Source organism: Salvelinus sp. IW2-2015, linkage group LG30 (assembly GCF_002910315.2).
Source record: "Salvelinus sp. IW2-2015 linkage group LG30, ASM291031v2, whole genome shotgun sequence".
Classification (NCBI taxonomy): domain Eukaryota; kingdom Metazoa; phylum Chordata; class Actinopteri; order Salmoniformes; family Salmonidae; genus Salvelinus; species Salvelinus sp. IW2-2015.
The window spans coordinates 21,938,084-21,955,714 of NC_036869.1; positions in this window are offsets into that span (position 1 = coordinate 21,938,084).

The window sequence follows — 17,631 nt, forward strand, 5'->3', positions numbered from 1 at the left end:
CAATATTTAGAATTCTTTCACACGCGAGTCGGGATTACATTGGTTGGGCCTTGCATCCGGTTGTTCCAACTTCCAACCTTTTTGGAAAAGGTTTCTTGTGCTGTTTTACTGTACATGTATGCAGCTGTCAAGGGGTTAAAAATAGAGGGTGAAAGAGAAAGGGCCGGTGCCAAAATGAAAAAGGACCTCACCTAGGCCTCTCATCCAACACCTTTCAGCAGATATGAGACACTCACAATTAATCGAGCAGTTCGTCCATAAAGGAATTAACCTTTGACAGGAAAGGCCAGCTAGGTCACCCGTGATACAAGTCAGTATTTGACGTCCATCCATATCTGAGGACGTTGGGAGATGWCGTGTAAACCGGCCACTAGGAGCAGCAGTGAGCACTGTTACCGTTAAGTATGTTTCGGTTTTGCTAGGGCATTGTGAACTGGAATGGCAGATGGGTGTAAGCATCTGCCTCTGATTCCCAAGGTTGCAATTTGGAATCCAAAGATAGAAAGTTGTAGTTGATATTTTAGTTTTAAGCCTTTCCCAAACCTTAACCCTTACCTTAACCTTTCGGAGTGCATGTCTAACCTTAAGATTTTGGAGTTAATGGCTGAACTTAACCCTTACAAATTCAGAGTTAATGCCTAAACCTAACCTTAAACACTTTTAAATTTGACATTTGGAACAACTTTGAAATTTGACGTTTGAGAAACATGGAAGAACGTCTAATTCTGACGTGAGACTGTGAGAGCTAGTTGAGTAAGGCGGTGTGTGTCTAATCTCGACACACCTCTGTGACACCAGGCTTCAAAGTGGGACTCTTCAACAGTATGGGTGAGCACTCTCTGGTCTATCCCTTCGTCATTCGATGTATCTTATCCAACACACACACTCGCGCACAAGCATCAAAACACACACTCTCACACACATGCATACGTGCACAAAGGCACACACACCACAACACACAACACCCACACACACACACACACACACACACACACACACACACACACACACACACACACACACACACACACACACACACACACACACACACCACACACACACACACGACACACACACACACGCACACATGTACATTGCCAATCTACAGTACAGGCATGCACACACACAATCTAGTGGCTCCTAAATGAGCTATCTTTTAGCTTACACAGCACAGCACATTCTAACAAAAAAAAGGTGCTATCTAGAACCTAAAAGTGTTCTTCGGCTGTCCCCATAGGATAACTATTTGAAGAACCCTTTTTGCTTCTAGGTAGAACCCTTTTGGGTTCCATGTAGAGCCCTTTCTACATAGGGTTCTACATGGAACCCAAAAGGGTTCTGCCTGGAACCAGAACGTGTTCTCCTATGGGGACAGCTGAAGAACCCTTTAGGAACCTTTTTCTCTAAATGTACATTGCACTGCAGATGCTGTACTTTGACATAAACATTTTCTCGATAAACATGAATCCACCTAAAAGATGACCTCACGCAGTGATCAAACTGGATGATACTGTACAACAGCCAGAAGAGCTGTATATAGAGCCACTAACATTGTGTATCCTTACCAAACCAAAGCGCCAAATAGTTGGCTGGGGCATCACTGGGTCACAGTTCAGTGTTTCCAGGAAGAAGTTGGATTTCAGTGGGGTGTTTATCTAGTTGTAGAGGGTGAAAGGAAAGCTGTGGTGATATCACAAGTGGGTGTTAGCCACAATGCTAATGCAGGCTAATACACACACAGGCCTAAAGCAGTCTTAGAAAGCCTTCCATGTGATCCTCTGGCAAAAACATTGCCATCGACACAACACAGTGGTACCTATAACAATAAATCCATTACTATAGAATTTCAACATGTCATTTAGATTATATATTAAATGTACAGGTAACTGCCAAAATAAAATGATCACCAAAACAAAGTGTTTTTTAACTAGGGCAGAGTGCCACCTCAAGCCGCCAGAACAGCTTCAATGCACCTTGGCATAGAGTCTGAAACGCTATTGGAGGGTCGCAACACCATTATTCTGTGAGAAATTCCCTCATTTAGTGTTTTGTTGATGGTGGTGGAAAACGCTGTCTCAGGCGCCGCTCCAGAATCTCCCATAAGTGTTTAATTGGGTTGAGATCTTGTGACTAAGACACAGACACACCATTTAAACCCCCTATGCTCATTCGAGACCCATCTTTCAAAGTCAATGACATTTCTTCTACTAGCCATGGTAGCAAAAATAATGGGCAACTGGGCATTTTTCTACATGACCTTAAGCATGACGGGATTATAATTGCTTAATTAAATCAGGAACCACACCTGTGTGRAAGCACCTGCTTTCAAAATACTTCATATCCCTCATTTACTCAAGTGTTTCCTTCATTTTGTCAGTTACCTGTTTGTCAACGTAAATAACTAATGTCTTCGGCGTCATCAACTCCTCTATCTGAAAAGTGAAGAGAGAGAGAGATGTTAGTGTTTGTGAAGCAGCTGGGGCTTCAGTACTCATCCTAATGTCTTTGAGTCAACAACTGCTATCCTACGTTGCCAAATGGGGAGAGAGCAGAGTGGCCAACAAGAAAAATAAGGCAAATTTATTAAGGCTCCTTTGACCCCTCCTCAACATGTACACACACACATAAATGCACGAATGTGCGGACACGCACACATACAAAATTACAGCCCCCACGCTCTGCTACTGAGAATAAACGTTGGTGCCCAACTCTCCTATGAGCTCAGCCTCTCTGTCTCCTTAATCTGCTGGGGCTTACAGAAACAATCACAATACTGGTTTATAGGAACATCTTGTTGACATTCTCTCAACCAGATACATAAACTGACATGCTCTGCCAATGTAACTGACTCCCGAGCAGCGATGCTGTTTGTTTGTTAGCGACGGTGGTGGTGCTGTTTTGACGTGAGAAGAAAAGGAGCCGCAGTACCCATGACCATTTATAGTAGAGAAATGATACAGTACACACACAGTATGATTTTTGTAATGRACATTTGAACGTAATTCGATCAAAATGAGGAGTGGGGTAATATTTCTGTCAATAGAATAGTTTTGTGTTTTATTTCTCCTGATCACCATTTCGTGGAGAACCACCTGGKGAACACGCTTCCTTTCGTTTCTTTCCCTTCTTGCATGATGGAGGCCTCAGGGGCAGAGTTACTGTCTTGACGGGTCTTTTTCTCATTCTCCTGTACATTATCACTACTGCCCACCTCTCCCCTACGGCTCTGCTCCTCCATCTYGCCATTCCYCCTATTCTCCTCTCTCACTTTKTCCTCTACCTTCCCCCCACTCCGTCCCTCTCCCTCTCCTCTGGCATGCTATCCTCTTCATCCTCACTCCGTTTATATCGCTTCTCAGTTCTGCCCTCACTCGAATCCCGCTTTCTTTCTCCTTCCTCATCTCCTCCCTCTCTCTCCGTACTGCCTGAGTGAGCTTCGCTTCTGTAGTCAGGCTCAGCTCCCTCAGCACCTTCTCCTCCATCTTCCTTTTCTCTATCCCCATATTTTTCTTCTCCAGACTGTCGTGCATTTCTTTCTCCATCATCTTCTGGAACACCTCAACCTGTCTCTTTATTTCTCTCTGCGTCTCCTCCTCCCTCTTTCTGTTCTCTCTCTCCATCGTCTTATCGAAGTTCTCCAGTATTTCTTACCCTCTTCCTCAATGGATTTCTCTCTATCCTCCCGACACTTCCTGTGTTAGTGCAGCTCTTTTGCTACTTCTGCCACCTCCCTCTTTTCTGCTTCCAATGTTCCTCCTTTGCTCACGTTGCTCACTTTGCTTTCTCTCTCCTCCATCCTTGTCTGATTTCCTGCCGACTCCTTTCTCAACTCCTCTCTCATCTGTCGCTTCCATACCTCCTCCTCTGGCATTCTCTCTGCTCCATAACTCCACATCTTCTCCTTGTCTTTCATCTCATCTGTCCGTCCTCCCTGATTGGACTCCATCCTTCTCTTTCTCCTGCTGTGTCCAATCCAGTTGGAAGTCTTTGATTTTGATCTCAATCTCTTTTCTGTTGGACTCGTTTAACCAGTTCCTCTCTTCCATCTGAAATATCCTCATCCTTTCATCCACATACATCCTCCACTCCTCCCTCTTATCCAAACCCAACATCTCCACTCTGGCCTACAAGATCAAGATTGGTAATTTTCCATTACTTAGTGACAGTATCAAATCCATATAGGTCCCTAATCCGGGAAAAATTGCCACTATACTTACGATCCAGCCACCCTAGTCATAGACTGTTCWCTCTGCTACCGCACGGCAAGTGGTACCGGAGCGCCAAGTCTAGGTCCAAGAGGCTTCTAAAAGCTTCTACCCCCAAGCCATAAGACTCCTGAACCGCTATTCAAATGGATACCCAGACTATTTGCATTGCCCCCCTCTTTTACGCTGCTGCTACTCTCTGTTATTATCTATGCATAGTCACTTTAATAATTCTACCTACATGTACATATTACCTCAATCACCTCGACACCGGTGCACCCGCACATTGMCTCTGTACCRGTACCCCCTGTATATAGCCCCGATATTGTTATTTACTGCTGCTCTTTAATTATTTGTTATTCTTATCTCTTACTTTTTKRGGGATTTTCTTAAAACTGCATTGTTGGGTAAGGGCTTGTAAGTAAGCATTTCACTGTACGGTCTACAACTGTTTATTCGGCGCATGTGTCACGCCCTGACCTTTTGAGRGCCTTTTTATGTCTCTATTTGGTTTGTTCAGGGTGTGATTTGGGGTGGGCATTCTATGTTCTTTATTTCTATGATTTGGGATTCTATGTTTTKGCYGGRTATGGTTCTCAATCAGGGACAGCTGTCTATCGWTGTCTCTGATTGGGAATCATACTTAGGCAGCCTGTTTTGCCACTTTAGGTTGTGGGATGTTGTTTTTGTTAGCTCTGGTGAGTCTTGAAGACGTTACRTTCGTTRTTCTTTTGTTGTTTTGTTTGGTGTTCRGTTCTTTTAATAAAGAAGCATGAACACGTACCACGCTGCACCTTGGTCTTCTTCCGACGAGCGTGACAGCATGTGACAAAGAAAATGTGATATGAAATTAGATTTTTTTATCAGTCACTCTTATCTACTTGGCTTTATTTGCTTCTGGGGAATCAGCCACGTATCAGGTTTCTGGTAAGACCCTGTCCTTGTCAGTTAATGTTCCCATGTCCGTTGTTTACGACTTCTGCCACCTCCCTCTTTTCTGCAGCCCACTATTTTTGTATACGTGTTTGATTGGGGTGTCTTAAAAACCCCGATTGTGTATTCCTGCGCCTCTCTCCAAAATCCTTCCTACCAGTGTGACAGGCGTGACACCAAGTGTAGCAAGCAAATGCATTCTACCTCTGTGAAAGAACTCTGAAGGATTTGAATTACAACCATATATTTAGAATGTAGTATTAGATTTAGCATTCTATTTCCGTTCAAATATAAATACAGTATTTCCATTGCTCAGCCTGACTTACTATTCTTGGCTTACTTGGCGTACGTTGCGTACTTCACTAAATAACCACACACACACACACACACCTGGCTGTGCTGTTCCATTTCTCTCTCACACCCTCACAGCTGGTAATCTTGTTGTCAGGGTTATTATTAGGGCTGTGGCCCTTGGCTAGCCTTTTTATATATTGGTGCTGCTTTCACCAGCCCCATCCTCCCTATTGCTCTTTATCTGTTTGCCCTTAACCTTTTCCCCCATGGCTCCGTTGGCCAATGTCACGCTACTGGAGTATAAAGAACGTTAATAAAAGTTTGAATCTAAGGCCTCGTAGATCTAGGTCACCAATGTGCTAATCGCGGCATGATATTGCACTATGACTGTTATTTTACAGATCTATTACATGTACCTGAAAGGTTTATTTTATCTCTTTAGATATTCATGTTGGAGTACAGACCGTCCTACATCAATGATTCAGTATTGTTCTTCTGCATGTGGCAATCACTAGTTATTTGTGGCATGAAGAGGAACATGCCAGTGTGCAAGAAAATGCCAGTGTGCACAGCATGGAAGATATGTGATACTACATCCATAAGGTTAAACTGGGTTATTGGTTGGACCTGGTGCCTAAACACAACCAACTACATGAAATACATGAATGATACAGTAACCAAATAACCAGTGGAGGGAGTTTAAAATACATGTTCAATGAAAGCTGAAACACAACCTCCACAAGTCTTAGATTTTCACCTCTCTCTGTCAACCGTATTCTTAACCTTCCACTTGTATTCTTAAGTCCTTTGTACAGATAGATTTCAACTTGTGCAATACTAACCAATCATGCCAATTTCCCACTAATGAATATGGATTCATAATGCAAGACCTGGAATCTGAGATGTGGAAGGCTTTCCTTTTGTTTGCCACATATTTCGGTTTGGGCTCTTTCCAATCACTTATTATGAGGATAGTCCGTCGTTGTAAAAACACATTTGTTCTTAATTGACTTGCCTATAKTTAAATARATGTTGAATTTTAAAAAATGAACWAAAAAAAAATGACCATGTTCTCAATTCAATGGTCAAATGCCATTTTGGTGATCAGCCAACAAAGTAGAAGCCTAAATTATTGACAACCTCGATAAAGATAAGTAATAATGACTGTATAAAATATATAATTCAAATACTGAGCTATATTTTATGCTCAAATAAATGGGGAAATTATATTATTAAATACTAATAAAATAACTCAGAGAAAGAGATTTTTTTTAACAAGTAATATTTACAAGTGAAAAATAATTTCGAACCCCACTGTATGTCTCCACGTCAGGCCCCTCCTGGGTGAGCTAGATGCCGAATTCCTCCGAAGGTACACGTAGGGTTTGAGTCGGCCATTTAGACCCTTTTAGATAGCGCTGACAGTTTGTTCTGACCTGGATTTATGTCTATTTAGTGTTGTAATCCCCTCAAGAGCACTTTAATACTGTAATCAAGAACACATCACTGTGGCGGGAAGGATGGGGGTAAAAATACGGTTGATTTATCATCTCCTGTGATGTCCCTTATGTGGCATTGCCAAAGAAAGTGTCAGCTTATTCTCAGAGTCTGTCGACCCGCCTACCTGTCACGCCGCCTGCGGAGTTCAGTACATGTCATATGGGGACCTCGGTGGAGCCACTCTGTCATACAGTCAGGTGTGGCTCTTGCCTTCACCCATTGTCCTCCTCTTCAGTGCTAACGGGGAAAGTGGCAGTGACAGACGAACCTGGACTCTGGTCCAGAGGAGCTCATCGTTCTGGGCCGTTCTCCATGTGTTGAGAGCTAACTTGGCAACGGGCTCACAGCATATGAAGGTGCTTAGCGCGAGACCTCTCCCACTCTCCCTCACCATGGCAGGACAGGAAGAAAAAAAGAGCTCGCATGTTAAGAGCATCAGGAGTTGGATGAAGTGTTGAAAGGCTGGCGAGGGTCCAACGGAGTATGAAATTCTCAATATGGTGTGATGTTATAGACAAGCTATAGATGATATACAAGTTTTCGTTTGGCGCACATCCGCTGTTCATTATATTCAAATTGGGCAATAGTATCTCTTTGGCATGAAAAAGTATRTCTGACAAGAAATAGTATCTCTGGCACGATCGCATCTTCTGAAAGACTTGTCTTGTGCTGTGTGGTTGGATAATTCATTATTTAAATTAAGATATGGACCTAGATCAGTAAACCACACGCTTCTGCACAATGTTTCATAAAATATAATATTTTCAACAGCTTGTGATGGGTTCACAAAATGTTCTTGGTTCATATTGTTTGCACCAGTGTTTTGTTTKAACACGAACTTGGCACAGAGTGAGCTTCAACATTACCTTCAACCTTCTCAATACTGGCCCCTTGCTTCACGAACCATGGACCTTCAGTAGCATTTTTGACATTCYAGGAGAATTGGAGTGTTGCCTTCACATCAAATATAACTATGTGTTTTTAAACCCAACTCAAGCTTGGAAGTGATAAACAGAAAAAACTTTGTAGTAGCGACCTTTCAACCCTTTTATGAACATTGTATTTTGGGAGACATTCCGTGTGGCTCCAAAGTCCATAACTCAGTTTCAGCAMAACAACTTCCATTGCTACTCAAAAACAAACAAGGAMGTTGGAGGTTTGAGATTACCCCTTGTTGCAGTTATTGTATCAACTGTTTTCAGAACATTGACACCCCCAGACGGTTGTGTGGTTAGCAAAAACAAAATGGCTGCCATKKTCCATTATGGTAAGTCATGTTCCATGGCAACAATGTCTTTGAGTAAAAGTTTCAATACACCGTTTACATTTCCTTCAAAGGCACCACAACACCACCTTTACACCCAGGAGAAGACCATTGCCGACATGGAGACGTATGTTTGTGATGGTAACACGCACGGCCAGATTCTGGTTTTGGCTGACTATGAAATCCTTGCTGTTCACTTTATTTATCATAATACTGCTAATGCTGTATTTTTTTTGCCTGCCCACAACCTGAGGTTTGGCATGCCAAAGCCTTCCACAAGAAAAAAAAGACGAAACATTGTCCACAAAATCACACTCACACTTGGCTGCAATTCTAATATTTTCCTCTCAATCATCTTATTTCCATCTGAAACCGATTGACATGTTTTACATCAAGTTTGCTGGCTTCTAATCATGTCTTTGATAAGGAAGTCTGACAAAGTCACGAGAAAGTACACAGTGAATTGAAATGATCTGTTTGGAACTTTTTTAATAACTTACTTATTACTACAACTCACCTCCATCGTCAGTATTCACAAATCCACACAACCATATGCTGGCTACTGCTTTACTACTTCACCTAAAAAGGATCTTGAATTTGACTTCACATGGGAATAGAATGCCTGTTGTAACATGCTACTGAATATATTATTGATGCATAGCTGTCTTAATTTATACGGTCATTATAACAGACTGATTACAACAACCCAGGGTAATTACTCATAAAGGGCGTATTAGAGTTGGAATCCACACTTCTGGCTTTGTCAAATGTTTTCCATGTTAAGTACACACGGGCTTCACTCAGTACAGAGCGTCGGGTGGCTGTCACTCAGACACGGTTGAACGAGCAGAGAATGTGCGCTAGCCGTGCCCGCCGTCTGCCCATCTGTGAAAACGGGGAAACGATACTGCATGACCGGTCCCCAGTTCTGTAAACTGTTAAAATACTAGGATCAACAAACAGAACCACCACAGTCAGCAAGCTGATCAAGCCCTGGGTCAGAAAGGTTGCACACCATGTGCTGGTCCTTTCGGCTCTCCTTTATGGAGTTTAGTTCTCGTTTTTTTTCCCCCTACGAGCTAATAGTGACTTCAGTGCATGACAAGTACATAGACATACACTCAAAGAACCAGTGAAGCCCTTACACTTCTATCCTGAGGCACAGAGAGAGAGGGAGTTCCATTGATTGTGTTTATCGTTGGCCTCCTGACCCATACAACAAAGTGACGTGATGTAAACCATTGGACCAATTCTGGTTTTATTTGATGTGACAGTCTCACAGTAAACATATACYTAGCGGGACCAAGCTTATTCTTGTCCTCCACTTTCCACCCTAAAGACTTGACATGAAATTGATTAGTGCAAATTAGCAACCATGTAAACGGAAATTACATAGATTGAAGTCAATAATAAATGTGCTTTGATGGTGAAATTGGTGSATTAATTTTTATTCAGCATGTGAAGAATCTAACACTCCGAAATTGCCTTTTTCCATGTACTAAAGTTGCTTCACATCGTCAAGCAAAGTGTGGCGGAGGATAGTGGGTCTGGTTTGTACCACGGTCAGTGTTACTGACAGGTGATCCCCCTCATATCAAAAGGAGGATAACTTGCTGTTGGCTGAAGACACGTCGAGCTGACTGTTTTATTATTATGGAGCTTATGGCCCTACATCAGAAAAGTGTTTAAGGTCCTCGCTAAACTCTGTCACCTCATTGTGTTGCAGATCAGTGAGGCACGCGTCGCCAACCATGACACAATGATCCTTTACAGACCCTTTCCACATTCGGGGACTAAGAGAAAGCAGCTCTGACTTCCCTATGTGGAAATACTGGACTTATGGTACACTTGGGCGCAATGTCGGCCATCTTCTTCTCATAATTTTTAGTTGGGGTCCATAAATGTCTCCCATAATCAGAAAGTCTTGTCAACCTCAGGGAGTGCTGCTGTCAGCAGTGTGTTACAGCATTTATTTATATTGCTTTGACATTACACAACCCGCACACAATCTTAAAGAAGCCTAAACTTAACCTCGCAACAAGAGATAAAAATAATGACTTTGGCTTCTTGGCAAAGAGCTTTAGGAGTACACGTAGAGATGTGGTCATACCGTATCTAGGCTTTTTTTTTCTTCATGAAGGTCTTATCATAGAATAAGCTCATGCCATATCTCTCCTAAATGCATTTGAAAACATCACAGTTTGGCATAGTCCCATKCTTGGCAGAGGTTCTCAGACTATCAGTGTTGTACTATCAGAGCTTCAATAGGTGGTCACCACTTCACATGCGTACAGGAAGATAATTCGGTGCAAGAGAGCTTAATTTGGGTTTTGCTGACCACAATTTATCTCAGCAATTGAATGTTGCTTTAATGTTGCTAATCTTGGGTTGCTTTTACACTTTCTGCGTGCTTTTCTGAGAAGTACATGTCCTTTTTGAGGCAGATCAGCTTTTGCTTGTACATATCCAGTTCAAGTGTGCTTCGAGCAGCTTGAGGTACAGAGCAAGGTTTGTCTCCATTATTACACTGTGACTCCAGATTTGTGGCTTATTTGGCAAAAACACTAGAGCTAAAAACCAATTTATTTTCTCGAAACCTGGTCAGGTCTATTACTGGGCGGGTCATCGATCTGGTGAAGAGAAAGTGAAAACGAAAGCAATACAATCAAATGACTCCGAGTTAACTGCAAGAATGCACAATCGAATTGAAGAGATGCGGATGAGATGTCAAAACAGCTCTAGGAAGTGTCAATGATGGCTCACATTGACCGGTGCACGTTTGTAGGGTTACCTTTGCAGATCGGTTCAATGTTCCATCAACTGACAAAAAGCGCAGTCAAAGCAATGAAACTTTCAGAGATCAATGAACCTCAGATGATAGCAGCACAGATGTAGAATCTCAATTTGAGCCAGTTTGCTACAGCAGGAACATAATCCTGCAGCAACAGGAAATGTGAAATATTATGTGGATTATAATTAATGGACATTTTTGGTAGGGATKGATACATTTTAGTTAAGGCAAGTCAAATCAAATCTAGTCACACACACACACACACACACACACACACACACACACACACACACACACACACACACACACACACACACACACACACACACACACACACACACACACACACACACAAGTGTAGGTGGAGTCTCCTGACAAAACAGTGTGACACTAATAATTTTCTGCAGTAGGCATCAAATATAGGCATGCCATTGAAACAATCCAACGCGCCAGCCAGTCAGCCTTTTAGGGACTACTCCACCTGTCCCCCTGTACATGGTTATCTAACTGGGTACTATTTTTATACCAGTAGCTATCTCTAATATCACACAGGAATTCGCAGGTCTGGTGCCAGTGGATGGAAAATGTCCGGGCAGGGGAAATAGGAGAGTGGAGGGCCATAGTCTCTGCAGGTGCTTCTATGGATTTAGATCTAGATACAGGAAGCGAAATGCCAAAATAGACTATTGTGGTGAGGACATCTTGGTAGTTAATAAATGTACATGTTATGAAATAATTTTTWGAATTATGAATAAGTCATTTGTGCATCTCATAGCCAAAAGTATACCAATAGAGCCAATGGTTTCTTTATTTTGGCATGTGAGAGTGAGCGGATGTGAGCACAAGCCCAATACGTTTTCCACCTTTATTGTGTAAGCAACTAAATATTATATTATAACAACGAGTTCCACTTTACCTATATATTCATTTGCATTGTATTACCTGATATGTGCCTGTATTTTTCTCTAATTTACCACAAAAACGTTTAAAGAATCCTTCCATTAGACTATTGCTTCACTATTTCAATGTTTCTACAGTGAGCCATACAAAAGCAGGTGGGGGTGACTCAATACTMCTGAGGCTTTGTAAAGTAAGTCAACTGTAAATGGATACAGGATTCATCATCCCACTGTTTGTGTCTGAAAACATGAAAGGGGCTGGCTTAAATTTTATGGGTCACATGGGACTTGGTTGCCATACATGTCGGTTGCCATTTTTTCCAGAGAGCAAATATTTACTTTTCTAGTCCATAAAACATGATATAAAACAGTAGGTTGTGGTGAGCATTTATCTAGCTGGTTTACAAGTTACTCCACAGGTGTGTTGGCCTTTGTTTCATACACAGGTGATTTTTTTTGTTCACTAGTGAAAATGGATTGATTTACTGCATKTTTTGTGTTTATGTAAAATTGTCTAAACGTCCCCATTTTTCTTTTTGCATGTCATTTTGTTAAACAAGACATAAGACATGTGCACAGATGTGAACTATATTATCATAAATGACGGGCTTTGTAAAGTAATGTTTCGGGAAGGCTTAACTCGTGGCATTTCAAATAAAGGTTTATTGATGAACAACAACATAAAAACTCCAGAAGATGAATATCATAGAAACATTTAATCACATGAGAAAACAAGGCTGGAACATCTTACATACAGTGTTAATAGAATGAATTATGAACGAACGTCTTCTTTGGCTTTGCTACAAGAAGTACATTATCTATCAAAGTAGAAGATGTGTTTTCATCAGAGCCAAACAGTTCTACAGCAACGTGACCTGGATAGTTGTTACATCAAGCACAAGATTCATCTGTTGTACTTGAGTCCTCATATTGTACGTTTCCTGACAATAAAATAAACTCGGCAAAAAAAAGAAATGTCCTCTCACTGTCAACTGCGTTTATTTTCAGCAAACTTAACATGTGTAAATATTTGTATGAACATAACAAGACTCAACAACCGAGACATAAACTGAACAAGTTCCACAGACATGTGACTAACAGAAATGGAATAATGTGTCCCTGAACAAAGGGAGGGTCAAAATCAAAAGTAACAGTCAGTATCTGGTGTGGCCACCAGCTGTATTAAGTACTGCAGTATATCTCCTCCTCATGGACTGCACCAGATTTGTGAGTTCTGGCTGTGAGATGTTACCCCACTCTTCCCCCAAGGGACCTGCAAGTTCCCAGACATTTCTGGGGGGAATGGCCCTAGCCCTCACCCTCCGATCCAACAGCTCCAGACGTGCTCAATGGGATTGAGATCCGGGCTCTTCGCTGGCCATGGCAGAATACTGACATTCCTGTCTTGCAGGAAATCACGCACAGAATGAGCAGTATGGCTGGTGGCATTGTCATGCTGGAGGGTCATGTCAGGATTAACCTGCTGGAAGGGTACCACATGAGGGAGGAGGATGTCTTCCCTGTAACACACAGCGTTGAGATTGCCTGCAATGACAACAAGCTCAGTCCGATGATGCTGTGACACACCGCCCCAGACCATGACGGACCCTCCACCTCCAAATCGATTCCGCTCCAGAGTACAGGCCTTGGTGTAACGCTCATTCCTTCGATGATAAACGCGAATCAGACCATCACCCCTGGTGAGACAAAACCGCGACTCGTCAGTGAAGAGCACTTTTTGCCATTCCTGTCTGGTCCAGCGACGGTGGGTTTGTGCCCATAGGCGACGTTGTTGATGGTGATGTCTGGTGAAGACCTGCCTTACAACAGGCCTACAAGCCCTTAGTCCAGCCTCTCTCAGCCTATTGTGGACAGTCTGAGCACTGATGGAGGGATTGTGCGTTCCTGCTGTAACTCGGGCAAATTGTTGTTGCCATCCTGTACCTGTCCCGCAGGTGTAATGTTCGGATGTAACGATCCTGTGCAGGTGTTGTTACACGTGGTCTGCCACTGCGAGGACATCAGCTGTCCGTCCTGTCTCCCTGTAGCACAGTCTTAGGTGTCTCACAATACGACATTTCAATTTATTGCCCTGGCCACATCTGCAGTCCTCATGCCTCCTTGCAGCATGCCTAAGGCACGTTCACACAGATGGGCAGGGACCCTGGGCATCTTTCTTTTGGTGTTTTCGGAGTCAGTAGAAAGGCCTCTTTAGTGTCCTAAGTTTTCATAACTGTGACCTTAATTGCCTACAGTCTGTAAGMTGTTAGTGTCTTAAGGACCGTTCCACAGGTGCATGTTCATTAATTGTTTATGGTTCATTTAACAAACATGGGAAACAGTGTTTAAACCCTTTACAATGAAGATCTGTGAAGTTATTTGGATTTTTACAAATTATCTTTGAAAGACAGGGTCCTGAAAAAGGGACGTTTCTTTTCTACATTGTGATCATTATTGGACTCCCATTCCCTCCATTAAAATACTACCATGGTGACAGAATCAACAAAACCCTGCTCTGTCTGGTGTTGGCTGCATCATACCTCATGATATCTGCAAACAGCCCCCCAATAGGTGATGGCTGGAGCGGATAGGCGGACAGAGAAACAGTTTAGGCCTTATCAGATTCTCTACTTCCCATCCTTCATGCGTTGGGAGCCAGAGAAGGGAAGTGTACTGTAAGTAAACCTGAAATGTACCCATCCCTACCCCCGTTCATCTCATGGGGTTGATGTATCATCCTGTGTGTTATGAAAACACAGGCCGGCACTGTCATGAAAACCAAGGCAAGGGTTAACTAGAAGAGGATGAACACACACATGCACTCTATCTGTGGCTAATTGCGTGTGACTTCCATGTTTCAGCACCACTTTGGTGCTTTTATATCCCAGTAAGTGAACCTGATAGGGAACTACATTTGAGTCAGGAACGGTTGAATAGTGATTGAATAGACGAAAGACAAAGTACCATAGGTGAACACATGTATTACTCTCACGTGGGTGATCTCATCCACACTCACTCACTCACTCACTCTCACACACACACACCACACACACACACACACACACACACACACACACACACACACACACACACACACACACACACACACACACACACACTTTGACTTGATATGTGTTGTTGATTCCACAGGCAACGTGAGTCCAGAAAAGAACCGTGCGATGATGTCATGCTCTTTCCCCATGTTAGAACGACCGGTCCCATTACCGCAGATGAAAATACAACGTGACAAATGGCAGCATGGTGGCTGCATTCGAGATTAAGAGTGCAAACATGGCTTGCCAATGGGGAAATTAGAAGAGTAAGTAGAACGATAGCTGGGCTTGCTACGTCTGTCTGATGTACATCATCGGCCAATGCTGACGATGACAAAAAGCTTCCTGTCAGTGACTTTGGGGCACATACATCATGACTCGTGTCAAACAGTGGTCCAAGTAGCCAGCTAGATGAGTTGGGGCTAATTACTGCTGCATGGCTATCTTTTCCCCATAGTGGATCGGGTTGCAGGTTTGACAGTGTTGTGGAAGGCTGACAAACACCAGGGACAAAGTATAGTAGGCTACATAGACACTTGCACAGACGAAACTCGTTGTATTGATGAAGTGGATGAGGTATTTATTCAAAGAAAATAATTGATGTTGAAGGGGCACTGAATGAAATACTACAATTAGGCGGCTACGATTAGCATTTCTTTGTTAGATAAAAAAAGAAAAAGGTAGAGGCAAAGTCTGTTGACATCAACTGGTTTCAGCTTTCAACAGATGTCAGTTGCACTTCGTACATTCAGTCCACTCTACATTAGAATCTTGGGGATGTCTTACCCAAAATGTCACCCCCATTTAATGACAGAGAGCAATAGATCTTAAATGGGACGTTAACTCAATGCAGAGGTATTGGGTGGGGTCCTCTTTACGCAGACCTAGACTGTTGGAGTGTAATTTTTTCTTCTAATCCGTCTTTATGGCCAATGTTGATAGGTCTGCATTAGTTTAGGCCACTGAGCACAGACGTCCGTTCAACGTCTAGTCTCGATTTACATTTGGATAAGTTGTCAATGTGAAATCAACCAAAAATGTCGCCCTGTCATTGGATTTAGATTTAAAAGTTGGGTCAAAAAAAAACATGACATTCCCTTACGTTGATGCCTTTTTGCAAATCCAATCAGTTTTCCACGTTACTTCAATGTCATCACATAGAACTTTTGGGTTAAATGACACGGAAACAATGATGATTCAACYGGTTTTTGCCCAGTGTGTGGAAATGGAAGACAACTTTAGGGGGACATTATTTGCCTTGTTAGGGAGAATGGAGGAGTGTGATTATAATCTTCCGTAAACACTTCAGAAGGGTCTCTCCTCCCTCTGCTTGCCGAGATAACAGCATAGCAGCATTGACCACTTGTTTAAGTACACGCCAGATGAATTAGATTACAGAAGCTAATGGCCTATAGGGGATCTAAACACGTTTGCTCTGGAAAGCCAATCAGCCTGGAAATGCAGTGATTGTCCACACTTCAGTGAAGCACCTTGAACCTTCTCCGACCAAGCAGACGTGCAGGCACACATTGTGGAGTGTTAACTCTGTTTTTCAGATTACGGAGCTAAGGAAAGGGTAGCTAGCCGTATGACGTGACAGATATCTCTAAGTAGCGCCAAAATTCCGCTTGCCTGGCAACAAACAGCGAAGATCATGTTCTTTGTTTGTGCGCAGGGTCAGGCAACCTGTTGATTGCAAATGAAAAAGCCAGGCTCGTGTTGCGTAAGGTAATTCTATGTGACAAACCTGATCAAATTGATTTGTAAAGAGTCCTATGAACGCTGCAAAAGTTGAAGTATTCAGAGATATGCTTTAGTGTGCTACAGTCGGTACTTGCTCTGTATTGTGAGGGTACAGAGCACATTGCAGAGTGTTGAAGGTGTTGTGTGTACAGGTGCTGTAACAAGCAAGAAGTATAGTTGAATTGGCATGTTAGCATTAGCATGCAAAATGCTGTAGGCTTTCGTAACGTGTTGGTCCTGAAGATGAATGACTACTCAAACTTTTTGCTTGCTTTAGCTACAATGCTAAACTGATTAGCTGTAGGGGCAAGTACCCATGAGGTGAGAACTTTTATTTTTACTTCACTGCATTCCTAAAGAAAATGATGTACTTTTTACTCCATACATTTTCCCTGACACCCAAAAGTATATATTATATTTTGAATGCATAGCACAACAGGAAAATGGTCTAATTGACATACTTATCAAGAGAACATCTCTGGTCATCCATCCCTACTGCCTCTGATCTGGCAGACTCACTAAACACATGCTTAATAAGTAAATAATGTTTGAGTGTTGGAGAATGGCCCTTGCAATCTGTAATTTTTATTTTTTTTAAACAAGAAAATTATGCTGTCTGGTTTGCTTCATATAAGGAATTTGAAATTATTTATAATTTTCCTTTAAATTTAAATTTTAGCAATTACATTTTCTTTTGATACTGAAGTATATTTAAAACCAAATACTTTTAGACTTTTACTCCATTCTATTGTCACTTCTAGATTAGACTACTGCAATGCTCTACTTTCCAGCTACCCGGATAAAACACTAAATAAACGTCAGTTAGTGCTAAACACGGCTGCTAGAATCTTGACTACAACCAAAACATTTGATCATATTACTCCAGTGCTAGCCTCTCTACACTGGCTTCCTGTTAAGGCTAGGGCTTATTTCAAGATTTTACTGTTAA